The 17,774-nt window shown below is 43.4% G+C and overlaps 1 protein-coding gene across 1 annotated transcript in view; it reads left to right on the top strand.

The window, feature by feature from the left end:
- Positions 1 to 17,774, top strand: part of SH3RF3 (SH3 domain containing ring finger 3) — a gene marked incomplete at its 5' end in the record, with an annotated part of 93,278 nt that overhangs the window by 58,077 nt on the left and 17,427 nt on the right.

The raw sequence follows: 17,774 nt of genomic DNA, 5'->3' as shown, positions 1-17,774 counted from the left end.
GAGGTTGCCCCCGGCCCCAGGGCTGGTGCCACAGGCACAGTAGAACACTGGCTTGTGAGCAGCACAGGCTGTTTCACTGCTCCAGAAACATCTCGGTTTCTTGCAGAAACTTTCATTGTGGTGGCACAGCCAGATGGAGAGAAAATAATTAAATATGGGTCACTGGGACATAGCTATGATGCACTGTGGGTTCAATCACTTAGGAGCCGGGAGAGAAACCACTAGCTGAGTGCCCATCCCTTGCGCACCTCACTAATAAAAGCCAGCGTGGAGACCTGCTTTAAGCACCTAGACTTTTAGATTCTTGACAAATAACTTCTCTTTCACCAAGTGTGTAGATTGTGTTAGCAGTTCCCATTTATCAAGGCTGAGGGTTATCTCCATACTGCCCTAGCAGAGCCCGTTGATACAAACTGCCTGCTGGAAGCAAGATCCTGTTTTGTGTCTGAGTAGGAGGAAGAGATGTGGGGGCCTGCTTTTCATTTGGTCTTCCAAAAAATCCTTGTCATACCTTCCCCAAGCTTTTCTGTGGTGACAGGCACACATGGGATAAACACTTCCTTTGTACGTGGTAATGCTGAGGCTGCAGGTCTCATGTGGTCAGGATCGTGGATAACCCCTAGTTTCGTGAGACAAGGAATAAAAGTTTTAAAATCCTTTCCTTAATCTTCTCTTGAATTTTCTGAGTGTCTTTTGGTGAAAGAAAAAGGGTGTAGAACTTCTCCCCTGTCCGTACTTGTTTACAAAGAATGATTTCCAAGTGTGTATCAGGGACTGCATGCCATGCAAAGAGAATAGTATCTGCTATTTCTGCAAGCCTAGGGAAGTGTATGGTATTTGACAGAAGATTACCTCAGAGCTCTGCATATTGGTTCATTCAACACTTCCTAAAACATACCGTGTTATTTTCTAGGTCCATGTATTTTAATTCATGTGGGACAGCACACTGAAATTTCCTAGGCAAGTCCCTTCCTAAGCTACTGGTTAACCTTTCCCAAACTGTTACATCTTTAAGTTACTGCATTGGGGTGTAGGAAAATAAAGTTATAGGGCTTTTGAGCTCCATGGATGAAAGGGAGAAGCAAATAATATACTACATCATTGCAATGAATCACAGAATCATAGAATCATGGAATGTTAGGGGTTGGAAGGGACCTCAAAAGATCATCTAGTCCAGTCCCCCTGCCAGAGCAGGATCACCTACAGTAGATCACACAGGAACGCGTCCAGGTGGGTTTTGAATGTCTCCAGAGAAGGAGACTCCACACCCTCCCTGGGCAGCCTGTGCCAGGGCTCTGTCACCCTCACAGTGAAAACGTTTTTTCTAATATTTTTGTGGAACCTCCTATGTTCCAGCTTGTACCCATGGACCCTTGTCCTGTCATTGGACATCGCGGAGAAAAGCCTGGCTCTGTCCTCCTGACACTCACCCTTGACATATTTATAAACATGAATGAGGTCACCCCTCAGCCTCCTCTTCTCCAAGCTAAAGAGACCCAGCTCCTTCAGCCTTTCCTCACAAGGGAGATGTTCCACTCCCTCCATCATCTCTGTGGCTCTGCGCTGGACTCTCTCCAGCAGTTCCCTGTCTCTCTTGAGCTGAGGGGCCCAGAACTGGGCCCAATATTCCAGATGTGGCCTCACCAGGACAGAGCAGAGGGACAGGAGGACCTCTCCTTGAGCATTGCCAAAGACCAGTTCAGTACCTAGGAACTATCAGAGAGAAGCGACAATAAAAATTTTCATCTCTGACTGGACTGGGTGGTGGATATGTTACTGTGTTTAGCAATGTATTCCTGAATCGTCTTTCACTTTGGAAAGATCTGAGTTAATAACTCTTCCTTTCCTTTTAGAAGTAGTGACTGATGTTTGGCCAGTTGTCTTCCTTTTCTTTGCATAAAGCCAAGTATTTCTTTGAAGCAGTTGAGAGCTTGCATTGTGACAGACTAAAAGCTGTATAACTATTCCAAAAAGGGTTATTTCCACAGTGGAGGCTGGCTGGGCAGGTTTTCTAGTAAACAGGGAACAGTCATAACACTCAGGAGGAATATCTGTGGAGAGAAGCAATATCTGTTATCAGTACTCCTGATAGGAAAAAATAGACAGGTCCAAGGGGGAAAAAGCAGAAGCAGGGACATAACCAGCAAACTGCCAGATAAGCAAAGATTGGAAGCAATTTATCTGAGTTCAGTTACATTATTTTAATCAGTCATTTACTTTGAGATGAAAGGAACAGAGGGAATGTTAGTAAAAGGAGTGATAATAAGGTCTTCAGCTCTACTGAACACAGGATGGAAGAAATGCACAGGTAATTATTTTCTGAGAAACTGAGATTACCAAGTCGTATCTGAGGTAAATTGTAACGTGCCATAAAATTAGTATTCTTGTTGGAATAAACAATTTTTGGTGTCCCATCAAATGATTAATATTAATCTCATCTTAGTCTTTCCAGTTTGTTTTGTAGGATTCCCTTGAAGATAAGGGCCGGAATGATCAGAGGAGGATGGCTGTTTTGGGAAACATTCTCATGTTATTAACCACGTTTTTCTTTTGCTCACTGATCATGACTATGAATACACTATGGTACAGAGGGCATATAGTTCATAGGAAGAGGCATTTTGCATTTGAGGATGATCATGCTGAGGATCCATCGGTTTTCGCCAATGTGAACATGTTCACTGTTGTAGAACGTGTTTCTTGTGAGGGCTATGGTGATAAATTGCAATTTTTGCATTTATCATTCTGATATAGTCAGATATATTAAACCTTGGGAAATTTTCTTCAGATGATAAGTTTAGCGAGTTTGGTTGGCTGCTTGAAGGCTGGGCTAGGAGATAGTAGGAAAAAGTATTTTAAGATGATTCTGTGAAGATACAATCTTCTACCAGTTCATGTTTTGTGATTTCCCACATAGATTCCACTCGGGGATACTAAATGTGACATGAAGGGGAAGCTTCTGTAGTGAGTCTATATGTGTTATTTGGGTTGCTTATTCCAAGACAGAATTGTCTTTACCTTGGCAACAGCCTTGCTGAGTGTACTGGTGAGATCATCACTGTTAAAACACTTCCCTCTGTGTAAATGTTTATGGGCCTGTATCACGGGTTCGCTGGTGTCGGTGCACAGCAGTCGGATATAGACATGTCCGAAGATTTCTCTAAACTCAAAAGACCCCGATTCCAATTTTTATTCTTGTTTCCTTGTGGTTTAAAGGCAAGTGGCAGAAATAATCCAAAGGATTACAGTTTTCAGCTCAGCAGAAATGGTTTTCTTGCTCATCTTCTATCAATATAGCAAGCAAATCCTTAGGTCTGTTTTTTCACATCTCTAGTTCTCTACTTCAGCTTATTTCCTGAGGACCACCTTCCAAAACTGCAGGTGAACTTTGGCACCTACATTCATTTAGGCACCCTAGTAATAGTATCTGGTTGTCCTACTCCTGTCAGTTTAATTGAGAGGCAAAATACAGTCTCCAGGCCAGTCTTCATTTGTCACTATGCACCTACCCCAGGAGGATCCTATCTGCAACTGAGCTCGTGCTCTGCTTCTCAGCTCCCTGACCAGCCTCCTGTCCACTTAGGGAACAGTTTCAAAGCTACTCTCCTTTGCCAGATGCTGGTGGTACCTTCTGAAAGACTGAGCAATAGATGGTGCTTAAGTCTATTGTGCAACAGCGCTTGAAAAGTGCTCAGGCAGCTGAGCAGGCTTGGAAGTAGAGCACCTGAAAATCAAAACTGTTTCAGTGGTACGAAGCAGCAGGAAAGGCGGCTCACATGGAGGTAGTGCAGACGCTGTGGGAATAATGAGATGGGGAGTGAATAAAGGCAAGGGACCATGGCTGAAGTCAAAGAGGTGCCGGTAGTCAGGGCAGCATAGGAGAGACAAGAGCATCAGCAGCTGTTGAGTGATACAGCAAGGAGCACCCGAGAAGGGGTGCCAGCAGGGAGGGGGAGGGTGAAGGGTGCTGTGTAAAGCCCATGGGGAGACATCCTGAAATGGGAAAGTGGGATATAGGCAGTCGAAGAGAGTAAGGTGTGAAGGAGACTCTCTTCTTTTTCTCAAATATTTCCTGCTTGAGGCCATTTTTCTTCTTTTCTGAGAGGGAGGTTTCCTTCCCCAGAAGGAAAACAATAATTCCCCCAAGTCACTGTGTTCCAGGTTAGGTGCAGGAGTGTCCCAAAAACATCACATGGACAGGAGGGAGGTAAAACAGTGAGCAAATGGGGAGCACTGCATTTCCTTTAAGGGTGCAGGGTGGTGTCAGGGGTCCTTTGAGCTCTCGCTTCATCATATAATCATAGAATCATAGAATGGCCTAGGTTGGAAGAGACCTTAGAGATCATCTAGTCCAACCTCCCTGTCATGGGCAGGAACGCCTCTCAACTAGCCTCTCAACTAGCCTCTCAACCAGCATCATCTCCTAATAATATCTGCATGTGTAACTATCTGAAAATTAGAGAACTCAATCCCAGTTCCAGAATCTTCTGAGCATCTGAAAGAAAGGGATGGAGATACCACCAGTGGAATGGAAGCAAAGACCTGTGTTCTGGGGCTTTTTCAAATGAGGACTCTACTTTTTCAGTCATGATGAGCACTGTCAAAGTTCAGCAGTGGATTAGAGCTGAGAGCTTGTAATTATGGCATGACTACTTCTTTGACCTCAGTCAATTTTTGCTATAATAGTTTCTGCTGTATATAATCTGGGCCAATGCTTAATACCTCTGATAAAACCACTTGTTTGAATGAACTAATGCATTTCTCATTAAATGTGCTCCTCATTACGTTAATCAAATCAAGCACATCATGCTGGGTGGTTTGACCACTGTAATTAAACTTTCTTTAAAATCCACTCATTTGGGTTTTGATTAAAGTCTTCCAAAATGTCTGGCCCAAGATCTACTAAAGAGGAAAATAAGAGCTTGTTCTAGCGAGCAAGCCATTAATTTATCACTGAGTTCCACCAATTCCTTACTGGTTTACCTAGCCAGGGTATACAGAAATATTTGAAAACTGGCAATGTAAAATTAAATGTTTCTTACAAGTGTGCTGAGAGAACAAATATGTTTGCAGCCTTAAATTTAGTAACTGTGTCCCTGGGATATATAGAGGATCTGGATAAGCAAGTCACAACAAATGAGAAAATACACTGAGCTGCTGTTTACTGATGTTGAGATAACAAGAGACACATCTTCAGAAATTACTTTTGAACATGCACCAACAGTTTTGCATGTGAAGATTGAATCAGTAAACATCTGTCTGTTCTTACCAATGTCACTCAATCAAATATCAGACCTTCTACTCAAAATAGCTGCATTCCTCAAATGATACAGTATGTTTGGCCTGATCCTGGTGTACAGACTGTGTTACACAATGGAACAAGCCATGGCCTGTTTTCTGGCCCTGCAAATGTCCCTGCATGACTTGCATCCACACTTCTAAACTTTCTTCTCTGCCCAAAATAGTGTGACTGCATCCATGCCCGTAGGCTGTCCTGGGAGAGTGCTGGTTGATATAACCCACAGTGGTTAATGGATGCAGACCAGGGTTTGATGCTAAATTCTGGCCTTGTTTTATATGCCAGCGTAGACGTCACTAGAGAGACTTCGCTCTCTGCTGCTCCCACTTTCTGCCAGTGCCTTCCTCTGCCTTCCCTAATTTGCAGCCCAGTGCCTGGTCCCACCAGGCAATGTCCCTTAGGGCAGACCTGACACCTGCACGCTTAGTTGCTCACCCTGGCTTTACATAGGATTGGAGACTAGATCAAAGACCCTTTGAAAATTTGGCTTTGTAACCACCAAGATGCTTTTTGGCCATAGTTCACGTTACAGCTTTCTGTTAAAGCTGTCAGCTGGTAGAAGTGAAACTGCCTGGAGGATCTGATCCTACACAGTAGTGCACCTTCAGTATTCATGTACTGTTAGTCTCTGCTTTGCAACCTCTTCTCGTATTAACTTGTCCCTGAATGAAAAAGGTTTGTTATCGCTTCATATCCACTAAAGAAATTGAATTCCTTATCCAGAAAATGGAAGATCAGTCTCAAAAGTGAAGTGTTGAGCACTTGCAAGGACTTTATAGATATAAAATGACATGACAAAAACAGTGGTCACCCTGGAACAAGTAAAGGAAGCTAAGGACAGAGTAGATGAAAGTAGATTTTTCAGAAATAAAGTCAATATGTCTGACCCTGAATTTCTGGAAGAGGAACAGTCTTCCTAGCAGATAGGAAATGATTTAATATTTTTCACTTTGTAACCAGTTCACCTCAGAAAGCCCCTCAAGTTGTACAGGTATTAAATGGAACGATAACAACTAACCAACTTAGTGAAAGCAGTGCAAGACATAAGAATGAACAAATTGCACAAGAGCAGAAGAGCCTGGTTTGAATTCTTAGAATAAGTATATCAAAATATAGAAAGCGTTAAGAGGTAGCAACATTGGAACAGTAATGTAAAAGTTTGCCTCAAAACCATAGAGTTCTGTGGCACTAATTTGCTTGGGTACTCTGTAAGACATCTGAGCTGATCCTGGAGTCACCAACACCAACACTTCACCGATAATTTTCGGAGTCATATTTCATTTTTCAGTTTAATTTGTGTTGCAACTTGTTCCTCAGCATGGATGCTTTAATCCGGAATATTTTAGTTCAGTTTTCTCAAGACTTGTGCACAGAGTACATACTGTTAATCCATTTCCTCTCAAAAAGGCGAGGGGGCTGCCTTCATCACAAGTGAGCCACTGCTTCCCATGCTCCAGAAAGAGAATCTTGGCTCTGTGACCAGCAAGTGATTCACCAGAACCTTGGCCAGGGAATGGAAACCTCTTTTTCTTGTCACGTGAATTCAGGCCACAAAGTTCTGTTGTAGGACAGAGAACTCGTGCTTAAAATCTCTCCAGCACCTTCTCCTTCATCGTTAGAGTTCAATTTGAAAGGACAAAAACCTGGCAACTCACTGATGAATATTTTAAAGCTGGCAAATAACCCAGCCAAAAGCATGAGCCCCAGCTGTCAAAACAGAGAAAACTTCAGCTTTACAATAAAACAGATTTCTGTTATTTCTGACTGGCTAGGATTCTTTTGCTTAGATCAAGGGCAATAAGTCATTGATCAAAATTTCTTTTTCTTCTTCACATTTTTGATGTTAGGAAATGCTTTCAAACTCCCCACAGATATTTCAAGTGTTGACTTTGCTGCCAAGCAGTCTCCGAAAGCTGTTCCTCTTCTCTCTCCTCTCCTCTGCTTATCTGCCTCATAGTGCTGTCACAGGATTTCTCAAGCGTCCGCAGCGGATTTCTCTAACTGTTTTGAGTGGTTCTGCACTGCGTTCTGCAGCCGTAAGGGAAAGCAGATCCCGAGGAGGAGGAGATGGAGAGCGCTTTAGCTCCAAGAGGAAATTCAGTTTATCTACTAACAGGAGACAAAATTGTTTGGATGCCAAGGCACAGCGTTCTTCTGGCACCTGTGGAGACCTAATTTTATAACACAGAGGACCCATGGGCTTTTCCTAAATCCTTAGCGCTGCCTGAGGAAGAACTGACAAAAGAAAGAGCATGCAAGGGAGCACTGGAAGCAGAAGGCTGGAGGCGTGTGTGCGCGCAGGAAAGCGTCTGCGATTGAGCATCCCAGCACTGGCGTTCCCATGGTATTCCCCTGCCTGCTGAAGGAATCATACAGGACCAGATGGCTGGATGGGGCCAGGCTGTGGGAGTGGATGGCAAGCATCTCCTGGGATCAGCTGGGTGAAATGTAAGCACTCGTATGGCATGGAAGGGAGACATCGACACATTCTGGCTGTTGAGAGATTGATAGGGGCTGATCCTTACCTCAGACCGCACAACTCTGCAGCTGAGCATCCCACCAACAGCTTCTGCCCTCTCCCTGCCCTGTTCCTGAAGAACATCACAGAATCACAGAATTTTAGGGGTTGGAAGGGACCTCGAAAGATCATCTAGTCCACCCTCCCTGCCAGAGCAGGATCACCTACAGTAGGTCACACAGGAACTCATCCAGGTGGGTTTTGAATGTCTCCCGAGAAGGAGACTCCACAACCTCCCTGGGCAGCCTGTGCCAGTGCTCTGTCATCCTCACAGTGAAAAAATATGGTTCGATCCTTCATCGCCTCATAATGTCAAGTTCCCAATTCCCATTGGGAACAGGTTAAAAAAAAAAAAAGAAATGGGAGTGCAAATGCTGTGCCTCTTCCTGTTCTCCACTCTCTGCCTTGGAGCAGTAACATGCAGAGCTGGCATGGGGCTGCTGCTGTCCCACTGCTCCCAGGAAGGAAGCCTTGCAGGATGAAACCAGTCCAGCAGAAACACGCAGTGAGGAGCTAGATGCTTAGCTGTGTGCCTTGAAAACAATGAAACAACTTGTAACGTGTCAGAGTTGGTGGCATCTTGGTCTCCCGTGTGTCCAGGACTCATTTACTTTCCTCAGTGGTTTTCCAACTATGAATTCAGAAGCCAATGAGTCTTAAAACACCAAGAGGCAACAGAAATTATTCACCAAGATACACATATCTTGAGTGACAATGTCGTTGTTTTATGGAGAAAAAGTTTGAACTTTCCCATGAAAATTGACAATAATCAACTTCTCAGTGCCCATTTTTCTTTCTTCAGTAACACAGGTCCTGGTATTTTTCCCTGTTTTTCTCTATAGTTACACATAATAGATGGGTTAAAATATCTAGTATCGATGCAAAAGTACTTCAGTAAGCTCTGTTAGAAGAATTACATAAACTAAATGAATCTACAGTTTCTGACAAACATCAGTGCTGTAGGAACAGCACATTATAACAGACGGCAGATATCTGTGGCATGTTTCTGTTTTTATCATGTAACTTGAGGGCATAACCAAATTATAGCAAAGGGATATTTATCTCATTTTGTACATTTTTGTTTATTTTTCATTCTGCAGTAGCGGCAGAAAGGTTCACAAGCTCTCAGCTTTTCTTTTGCCAAATGGTAAAGCCACTTTAAAGTCAGCTTGGGTTGTTATTTTTCTGACTGAATGTCTCAAGCATCCAGTAACTCCCATCAGACCAAGACATGGAGTCAGTGCTGGTCTCTGTAGGACTGAAGAAAAAGGACCCATGCTTTTATGGCCTCTGGAGAAAAGATCAGTCTCAGGAACTCAGAAAGTACACCATGCAAAAAGTTGCTTTTTTTAGACACTATGTTTGCAGGCTGCCTGTAATCAATTAATATAGGGTGACAAGCAGTTAACCTTTTGAAAACCAATTCAGTGTAAAGGCAGAACTCAATCTGTTGCTTTACTTTTTCGCATATATTTTGTTTGGTTCATATTCATGGATATGTTTCTGTAAGTTAGGACTACAGAAGCTAAAATACTAACTTCAGCTCACAGCTCACTATACTGAGCATGCTGGCAGCAGACTGGCATTGGGCTTCATCACTAAATGCCCCAGAGACAGAAGAAGTGATTTAATTTGAGTCCATGGCCAACTTATTTTGCAGTAAAGTAGATTTCCTGTACTGCGGTTTCTTGTCCCAGTTCATGATCAGTTCAGAACTTGTATATTTTAAAATGGAACTAGCTGGCTTTTTTCATGACTTCAGAGAGATCTCTGTTCCCTTCGATACATCATGTTATTCTTCATGTCTTAAGTTTTGAGACAAAAGAGAGGGGAGGTTGGGCAGGCAGATCCTATCAACAAAATGGTGCCTGTGGTGGCAAGGGAAACACATAAGCTAGCCTTTGATCAGGACATAAAAGAGAGAACTGATTTTCCAACCTTTTTTTTTTCCTCTACGGGTTTTATATCTAAGACAGATACTCCTCATTGGCCAACTTAGATGCAGCCTGGCCGAGAGATACAGCTGGCCAGCAGGGAAAGTGGCACAGAGGAGGTAGGAAGGATGGTGGTCCCACAAACCTGGCAAGGGTTTTCCATTCACCAGCCATGAGAAAGTCAGATGTATGATCCACTACAGATGACTGTCTAACTTTTCTTAAAATCATTCATTTAAGATCATTCTGCAACTTCCTTGAGCAATCTATTCCTGTCCTTCCATTTTCCTAGGGCTAGAAAATTCCCTATCATCCCTCCTGAATCTTTTATGGTTACAAATGTGTCTTACTTCTTCATGTCCTGCTCCAGATCAGCTTTCTCCTGAGTGCCTTCCGTGTATTAGAGAACTAATGTGTGCAGTTCTCAAGAATTCTCTTCTTTCAGCCTCAGTGAGCCCACCTTCTAACCTTTCTTCACAGGTAATGCTTTCTGGACCTTTGTTTACACTTTCAGCCCTCCTCTGAGCAGTCTTCAGCTTGCTGGATTGTCAAAGAACAAGGCCCCAAAGTGGAATTTTGCTGAGACCTTGTTACTGCCAATTAGGATGGAGTAAGCACTTTCCATGGCTGACATATTAGATGTTCATTAATATCTTTCCAGATGAAGTTCACCTTTTTCGCAACAGCATCTCAACTCACACCCAGTTTATGATCCAGTGTAACTCCTTGTCCCTTTTAGCAGAGCTGCTGGCTGACCAGTCACTCCTTATTTTGCATCTATGCATTTGGTTTCTCCCTCCTAACAGTAGCATGTCATGCTTGTCTTTGCAGATTTCACCATGGTGATTTGGGATCATTCTCCATTTTAGGAAAATTGTTCTGAATTCTTACTCTATTTATCCTTCTGTTGTGGGTTAACCCTGGCAAGCAGCTTAGCCTCATACAGCAGCGCACCCTCACACAGCAGCTCACTTAATCCCCACCACACTGTGAAGGGAAAGAAAATCACAAGGGTAAAAGTGAGAAAACTCATGGATTGATATAAAGACATTTTAATAGGTAAAGCAAAAATGGCATATGCAGGCAGGCAAAACAAGGAATTCATGCATCACTTCCCATCAGCAGGCGGTGTTCAGCCACCTCCAGGAAAGCAGGACTCCATCATTAGGGGGCCGGTTAGCTCAGCTGATTTGAGCGTGGTGCTGATAACACCAAGGTCACGGGTTCGATCCCCGTTCGGTCCCTATGTGTTGCCTGATCTAGTTGAGAGGCGTCCCTGCATATGACAGGGAGGTTGCATTAAATGATCTCTAAGGTCCCTTCCATCCTAGGCCATTCTATGATTCTGTGATTCTATGATTCTATGAGTAATGGTGACTTGGGAAGACAATGCCATCACTCTGAACATCCCCTCCCTCCTTCACCTTCCCCTAATTCTATGTGCTGAGCACTATGTCATATGGTCTGGGATGGGATGGGATATCCCTTTGGTCAGTTGTGGTCATCTGTCTTGGCTGTGTCCCCTCCTAACTCCTTGTGTATCCGCAGCCTGCTCGCTGGTGGGGCATTGAGAGAAACAAAAAGGCCTTGACACTGTGCAAGTGCTGCACAGCAATAACTCATATGGGTGTGTTACTCCCCTTGCGTGGTGACAAATCCAAAGCATAGCACCATACGAGCTAGTACAACGAAAATTAACTCTATACCAGCTAAAACCAGTATACCCTCCAACTGCTTGTAGACTTAATCAGCTCAGTGCCCACTGCTGGTTTTAGGAGTGCACTCCCTAGCTTGCCTACCAAGTAATTAATGAAAAGATTGGCTAGCACCGGGACTGGGACAAGCCTTTTTGGTACCTACTTGAAATGTCCTCTTGGTTTGATAGAAAATCATTAACTGGAAAGCATTGCAAAGTAACTGGTACCATCTGGTTATCTGCAGTTTGAGTTCTTGCCTGTATGTTGCTGTTACAAAAAGGGAGAGTGCAAGACTGGAAGGGACCCCACAAACACACACATTGCTGTCCTAGCAGGAAGAAACTGAAAGAAAAAACTTGTGTAAGATGTTGCCTGCTCTGCTCTGGGAAGATTGTCAGATACAGCAAAGTAATCATAAAACAGCAGCTTGAATAGATTGCTTAACTAATAGACTACTAATTTTTTTATCTTTGTAGACGGAGACATCCCAATCAACCATGATCAAATTGAAGATGAGACAATTCTAAGTCAATGTTTACCGTTTACACACATTGCTTTGCTAAAATGAAAATAAGAAAGGCTGTCATTCTATACAGATCGTCAGTCTATCAGCCACTGCAGCCAAGGCGAAATGTTCTTGCACTGTTATCTGACTTGTGTAAAGGGTTTTTCGTCTTCTTCTGTGGTAGGCAGGCTCAGAAATGGACTATTACAACAAAACTGTCATTTTTGCTCCAGTGCAGTAGTGATTTTATCTTTGTATAATTTTCACCATTTTCAGATGTGAGGTGTGTGTGACCAACATCTTCACAGAGGTATTTTGCGCTAGGATGTTAAAACTATTTCTTGCTGTTGGTTGCCAGAATGCACCTTTTATTTCAGGTCACACTGGTCTTCTGCAGTAGTCACATGTGAAAACACCAGCTAGATGTCACTGCCTCGTTGCATAGCATGCTCCAGACAAATTTGTGTCAAGAGAGCTCTTGAGGTTACAGATGTGACTATGTGTGTAACCTATGTGAGGTGTCTCTCACTGGCTGCACCACTGAAATTATCCTACTACCAGCTTTGGCATAAAGCACGTCCTTGAATATCTGGGGTTACCCACATCAACTGACATGTGAGCTATCATGTCACATTTGGCGTAAGATGAGGAAATGGAGAACATTGGCGTAGATGGCCCAAGTGACAGGTGGTAATTAGTTAAATCAGTGCAACTCAGTTGCATTTAATTATATGGTCACACCTGCAGGTCATGTGTCAGGGAAAAAGATATGGATTAAAAAAAATGAAGTAAGGCAAGACAACAGAGGATTGCAATGCAAAACCAAGCTTAGAGCAAAAAGAAAAAAAGCCACAGTGCTATTGACTCCCCTTTCTTACTTACACCCTAATTAATTGTTCCCTTTGGTTAGCTCTGTTTTTCTTTGATGATCCTGCTTGCCCAGCTCTTTCATTTAAGAAAGGGGAAATTTATACTCCTAAAGACTTGAGTTTAGTATAAGGATATTGGGAGGGGGTTTTAGCAATTTTTTTTAGTAACAAAAATACAAAACTAGGAAAAAGGATTAAATCCAATTTTTGCTGAAGAGATGCTGCCAGGCTTGAGCACCTTCTAGCAAGTCTTTTGCTATTGCAAAGCTTACTAGTAATTACAACCCAAGTGTCCTGACATTTGGAAAGCCACAGCGCTTTGGTCACTTTATCAGAGAAGTTGTCATTTAGATGCCTAGGCATTCCTCCAGCACTGACAGCCGCTCACTTTGCAATCCTTTAAAATGATTATAGGATTCCTTCTTCGTTTTTCAAAGAGCACATGTGATCAATTGATCCCTATAAGAGAAAAATATTTCAGCCACCTCAGTGTGTCCCAGGACCTATTCACAAGCCATTGCTTGGAAACATAGCAGGACCAGAAATGCCTGTAAAACGTATGGCAGGGGAGGTTGCAGAACCCTCAGCTGCTTTGCCTGCAAAGCTTATGCACTGAAATGTTGGATCGCACCCCAGCGTGCTGGACAAGAGCTCTGTCCCTGTGCGGTGCTGCTGGGTGCAGCGACACCTGTGATGCTCACGGACACAGAGCACCTGGGGCTCCGGGCACTCCTGCAGGTGCTGAGAGGCTGAGCTGCCCCTTACTGCCAGAAAGGAGGCTGTTGCCTCAAGCATGTTGGTATTTCTGTTCTTGACGCTAATAAATTATCACTTGCCTTGTTTGAGACACGCTGTCATGAGGGCAGGAGGGAGAAGGGGCAAGATCTGATTTTTTTTAATGCGTGAAACACATTAGGAATCATTTTTCGGATGCTCAGTTTTGAGGCTGTGGATGCTGCCAAAACCAGAGGGCAGCCTTCAGAAAGAGCGAAATTTTCATGCTTTGATGGTGCCAAGGACATGCTTCTACAGTGTCAGACCATCTGAGAACTATCAGGGACCCTCTCATTCTCATCCCTCACCCTGTCCTGGCTGCCACAGCAGCAGTGTGAAGCCCGGCTAATTTTCAGAAGTAAGTTATCTGAGCAAGAGGAGCTTCTGCTTGCATCACCTCTAGGCCATAGTCCATGCAGGTGTGATACATTCTGTCAATCTCAGCTGACTCCTCAGTCTCTAGCTAAATGCATCTTTTATGAACTGACAAATTGTTTGTAGGAATTATTTCACTATAGTGTGTTCCAGTGTCTAGTACCCGCAGATCACAACAGTTCTTCATTGTCCTCACACAGCCCTTTTTATCTTCCATGGGGAATTGCTTTTGAGAGAAAAATATACTTCCTGTGATACCTGAATTTTCCACAAGCAATTTTCCCTCTGAGCACAGGCCAGCCCAATACTGTTTAGTTTGTTGGAAGTGCTGAAATTACAGCCTGAGGTGGCACAGCTGCTCGAATGATAGCAACCAAGCGGGAATAGATGTATCAGTGACAAGGGACAAAATGACCTCCACTAATCCAAACCTTTTACCCACATGTTTCTGCTTTCCGTAAAAATACAAGTCTCACTTGCCTGTCACTTAATAAGATTATAAAGCAAGACCAAGCAATTTTAACTGTTTGCTTCTGAAATGAAATGCATCCCTTGAGAATGGGGAGAGCCAGAGCCAACTACATGTAAGATTAGAGTACATCCAGGCACATCTTAACTTCTGCCATTGATTCTCTTTCATTCAGGTGAGTGAAGCTTGCTCTGACTCTGCTCCTGAGTGAGCTTGCTCTGACTTTCTGCAAAATGTGAGTTGTTGTTCTCAGTGCTCTCCAGGACTAATAAATCTTTTTCACTTCCTTATGAGAGACAAGTAGCAGCAAGCTAATCAGTCAAATCTAAGTTATCTTACTTAAAAACACTAATTCTAAGAAGTTTTTCTAACAGTTAATGTATTTATACATCTTTTTTTTTCATTTCAGAATTCTGTGTTGTCAGTGACACTGTGATGGATTCTCCTCTAGTTTGAAAAAAAAACCCTAAAGTTTCTGAAAGGTGCTCATACTCTGTCCAGTTGTTTTGCACAAATTGTCTAGAAAGTATAGCTAGTCTACCACAGTTGACTAAATCATCTAGTCATACTTGGTTTATGTCAACACAAAGATTTAACATTTGCTAGGCTTTGGTTTCAAATAGGTCTTTGAGACATGGTGTAACAGTATGTAGGGGAGCCCCACAGTAGCTCCAAGGAAGCCCTTGGTACGTACAAAGCAGGTTAGGAAGCAAGCTGGGCTCCAAGAAGCCATAGCACCTTGTCAGCCCCATCACCGGTACTTTTGTGGCTTCTTGGTGCAGGGTGAGCACTGAAGCCCATGATCCACGATGTTTTGTACAGCAGAGATGGAGCTAAGGAATCCAAAAAGCGGTTGTGAGGCTGTGAAAGTGCTCTGGGGTTGCAGTTCCCAGCCTTTGGTGTCTCTTCCTTGGCTGACATTGCATCCTGCCGACTGCCTTTTGCCCTCTCTCACACTCCTGCAGCTGAGGAAGTCTCTGAACAGCTGATTTCCCAAAGCTGAGAGGGCACAGGGGAGGGCTCATTCCTCGCTTTGTGCGGTTTCCTATACTCTTGCCCAAATAGCTAATTTTTTAATCATAGCAATCATTCTTACTGTTTTTATGATTTCTTTGTAGTGAGGTGGAGTCGCCTTGTATATGCTGTAAGTACTGTTTCATTTACCTATGGGGACTTCCTGAAGCAGAGATTGGATCCATGCCATTATTTTAATAGCTCTTGCTAGATCCATTAATTTGTCTAATCCTCCTTGAACCTGGTCATACTGTTGGTTTCCACAGTACTGTGTGCAGTAAGTCTCCACCTGTTGTGTGAAAAAGTGCTTCCTATTTTTTTGGTTTCAATCATTTTTCTGATGATCTCATTAGATTCCCCCTAATTCAACCTAAATATAAGGAAACTTCTTTACTGTGAGGGTAGCAGAGCACTGGAACAAGCTTCCCAGGGAGCTTGTAGAGTCTTCATCTCCGAAGACTTTTGACACCCACCTGGACCTGTTCCTTTGTGATCTACTCTAGATGATCCTGCTGTGGCAGCAGGGTTGCACTAGATGATCTTCAGAGGTTCCTTCCAACCTCTAATGTGACCTACTCTAGGTGATTCTGCTTTGGCAGGGGGGTTGGACTAGATGATCTTTTGAGGTCCCTGCCAACCCCTAACGTTCTGTGATTCTGTGATTCTATGATTCTGTGATTCCTGTATTGTGGGAAATAACCCATCTGTTCCCAAGTTACCTTCTCTTGTGCAAGCAGGGATTTTGTGGGTCACTATCATATTTCCAAGTGGATATCTCCAATGTACAGGAGTTATTCCACATTTCCCATGGTCCTCACTGCCCTTCTCTGTGCTACTCATAGTTCTGCAATATCTTGCTCCAGCTGCAGTGGCCAGAACAGAATGCAGCATTCAGGAAGGCAGGCATGGCAGGACTTCCCATGGCACTGTTTTCTCCGGATGTTTTTTACCTCTTGCTCTAGACCTTTCCTAACAATTCCCAGTCTTCATTTTTGGCTTTTTGACACTGCTGACCAACAGGTTTTAGGAGTGACTCCCTTTGTATTTTAAAACAGGGGGTTGAGAGTCAATGGTACCATGGGAATAGAATCATAGAATCATAGAATCGTAGAATCATAGAATCATGGAATGGGTTAGGTTGGAAGGAACCTTGAAAGCTCATCTAGTCCAATTCCCCTGTATTGAGCAGGGACAGCTTTAACTAGATCAGGTTGCTCAGAGCCCCATCAAGTCTGACCTTGAATGTCTCCAGAGATGGAGCCTCCACCACCTCTCTGGGCAACCTGTTCCGATGTTTCACCACTTTCGTAGTAAAGAACTTCTTCCTGATATCTAGTCTAAATCTACCCTGCTCTAGTTTAAAGTCATTGCCCCTAGTTCTGTCGCTACACACCCTTGTAAACAGAGTGCTTCGGATCTGTATTCCCAGAGCTCACACTGCATTTGCTTTTTGGCCACTTTCACAATAGGCATTGACTTTTGCTGAGTACAGAGGTTTATTACCTTTAAGGCTCTGCTTAGCAGTGGAATTCATAATTCACATTTAATGTGGGAGTAGAATTAAGTGCCTAGAAAATAGAATTCACAAAATCTGACAAGCATAACAGATGTCTAAGCCAGCAGGAGATAATGAGAAGGGAAGGGTGGCTTGAATCTTGTTTTTTCACTGTGAGGAAGTTCCCCGCTTCTGCTTGGGATTGACAGCATGTGCCCAGCTCTGCAGGGTGCCAAGGTTTCCTTCCAGAAATAAAGGATGAGGATTTCTTATACAAGTGAGCGGGAACTCTTGTTCGTACTTTCTCCCAAAATTAAATAGGAGCCCACATTCCCCAGGAGAAGTATGTATGCTTTACACCTCTCTGTATAGGCTGTGTGGGGGCAGGAGAGTGGAGCAGAGAACGGAAGATCTCAATGCTTTGTGCTGAAGTTCCCTTACTTGTAGGATAATCAAACATCCAGTTGATTGCTGGGTGAAGAAGGGAGCTAAATGTCAAATGTGCACAAGGATATCATGCCTACTCCCTTCTTTTGTGAACCCACAGAGGTTGCTTACACTTCAAAGGAACAGATGGACTGAAGTCAGGACTAAAACACATTCATCTGAGCTTAGTTCTAGGCATAGTGCTGCTTGGATGTAAAGTGGAAATCATAAAATCATAGAACAATTCAGGTTGGAAAGGACCTTTGGGATCATCGAGTCCAACCATTGACCCTACACTACAAGGTCACCCCTAAACCATATCACCCAACACCACATCTAAGCAACACTTAAACACATCCAGGGATGGTGACTCAACCACCTCCCTAGGCAGTCTGTTCCAGT

Source organism: Apaloderma vittatum, unplaced genomic scaffold, assembly GCF_000703405.1.
Source record: "Apaloderma vittatum isolate BGI_N311 unplaced genomic scaffold, ASM70340v1 scaffold2165, whole genome shotgun sequence".
Taxonomy (NCBI): domain Eukaryota; kingdom Metazoa; phylum Chordata; class Aves; order Trogoniformes; family Trogonidae; genus Apaloderma; species Apaloderma vittatum.
Note: the sequence above shows the minus strand (reverse complement) of the source record. Positions and strands in the feature narration are given on the sequence as shown.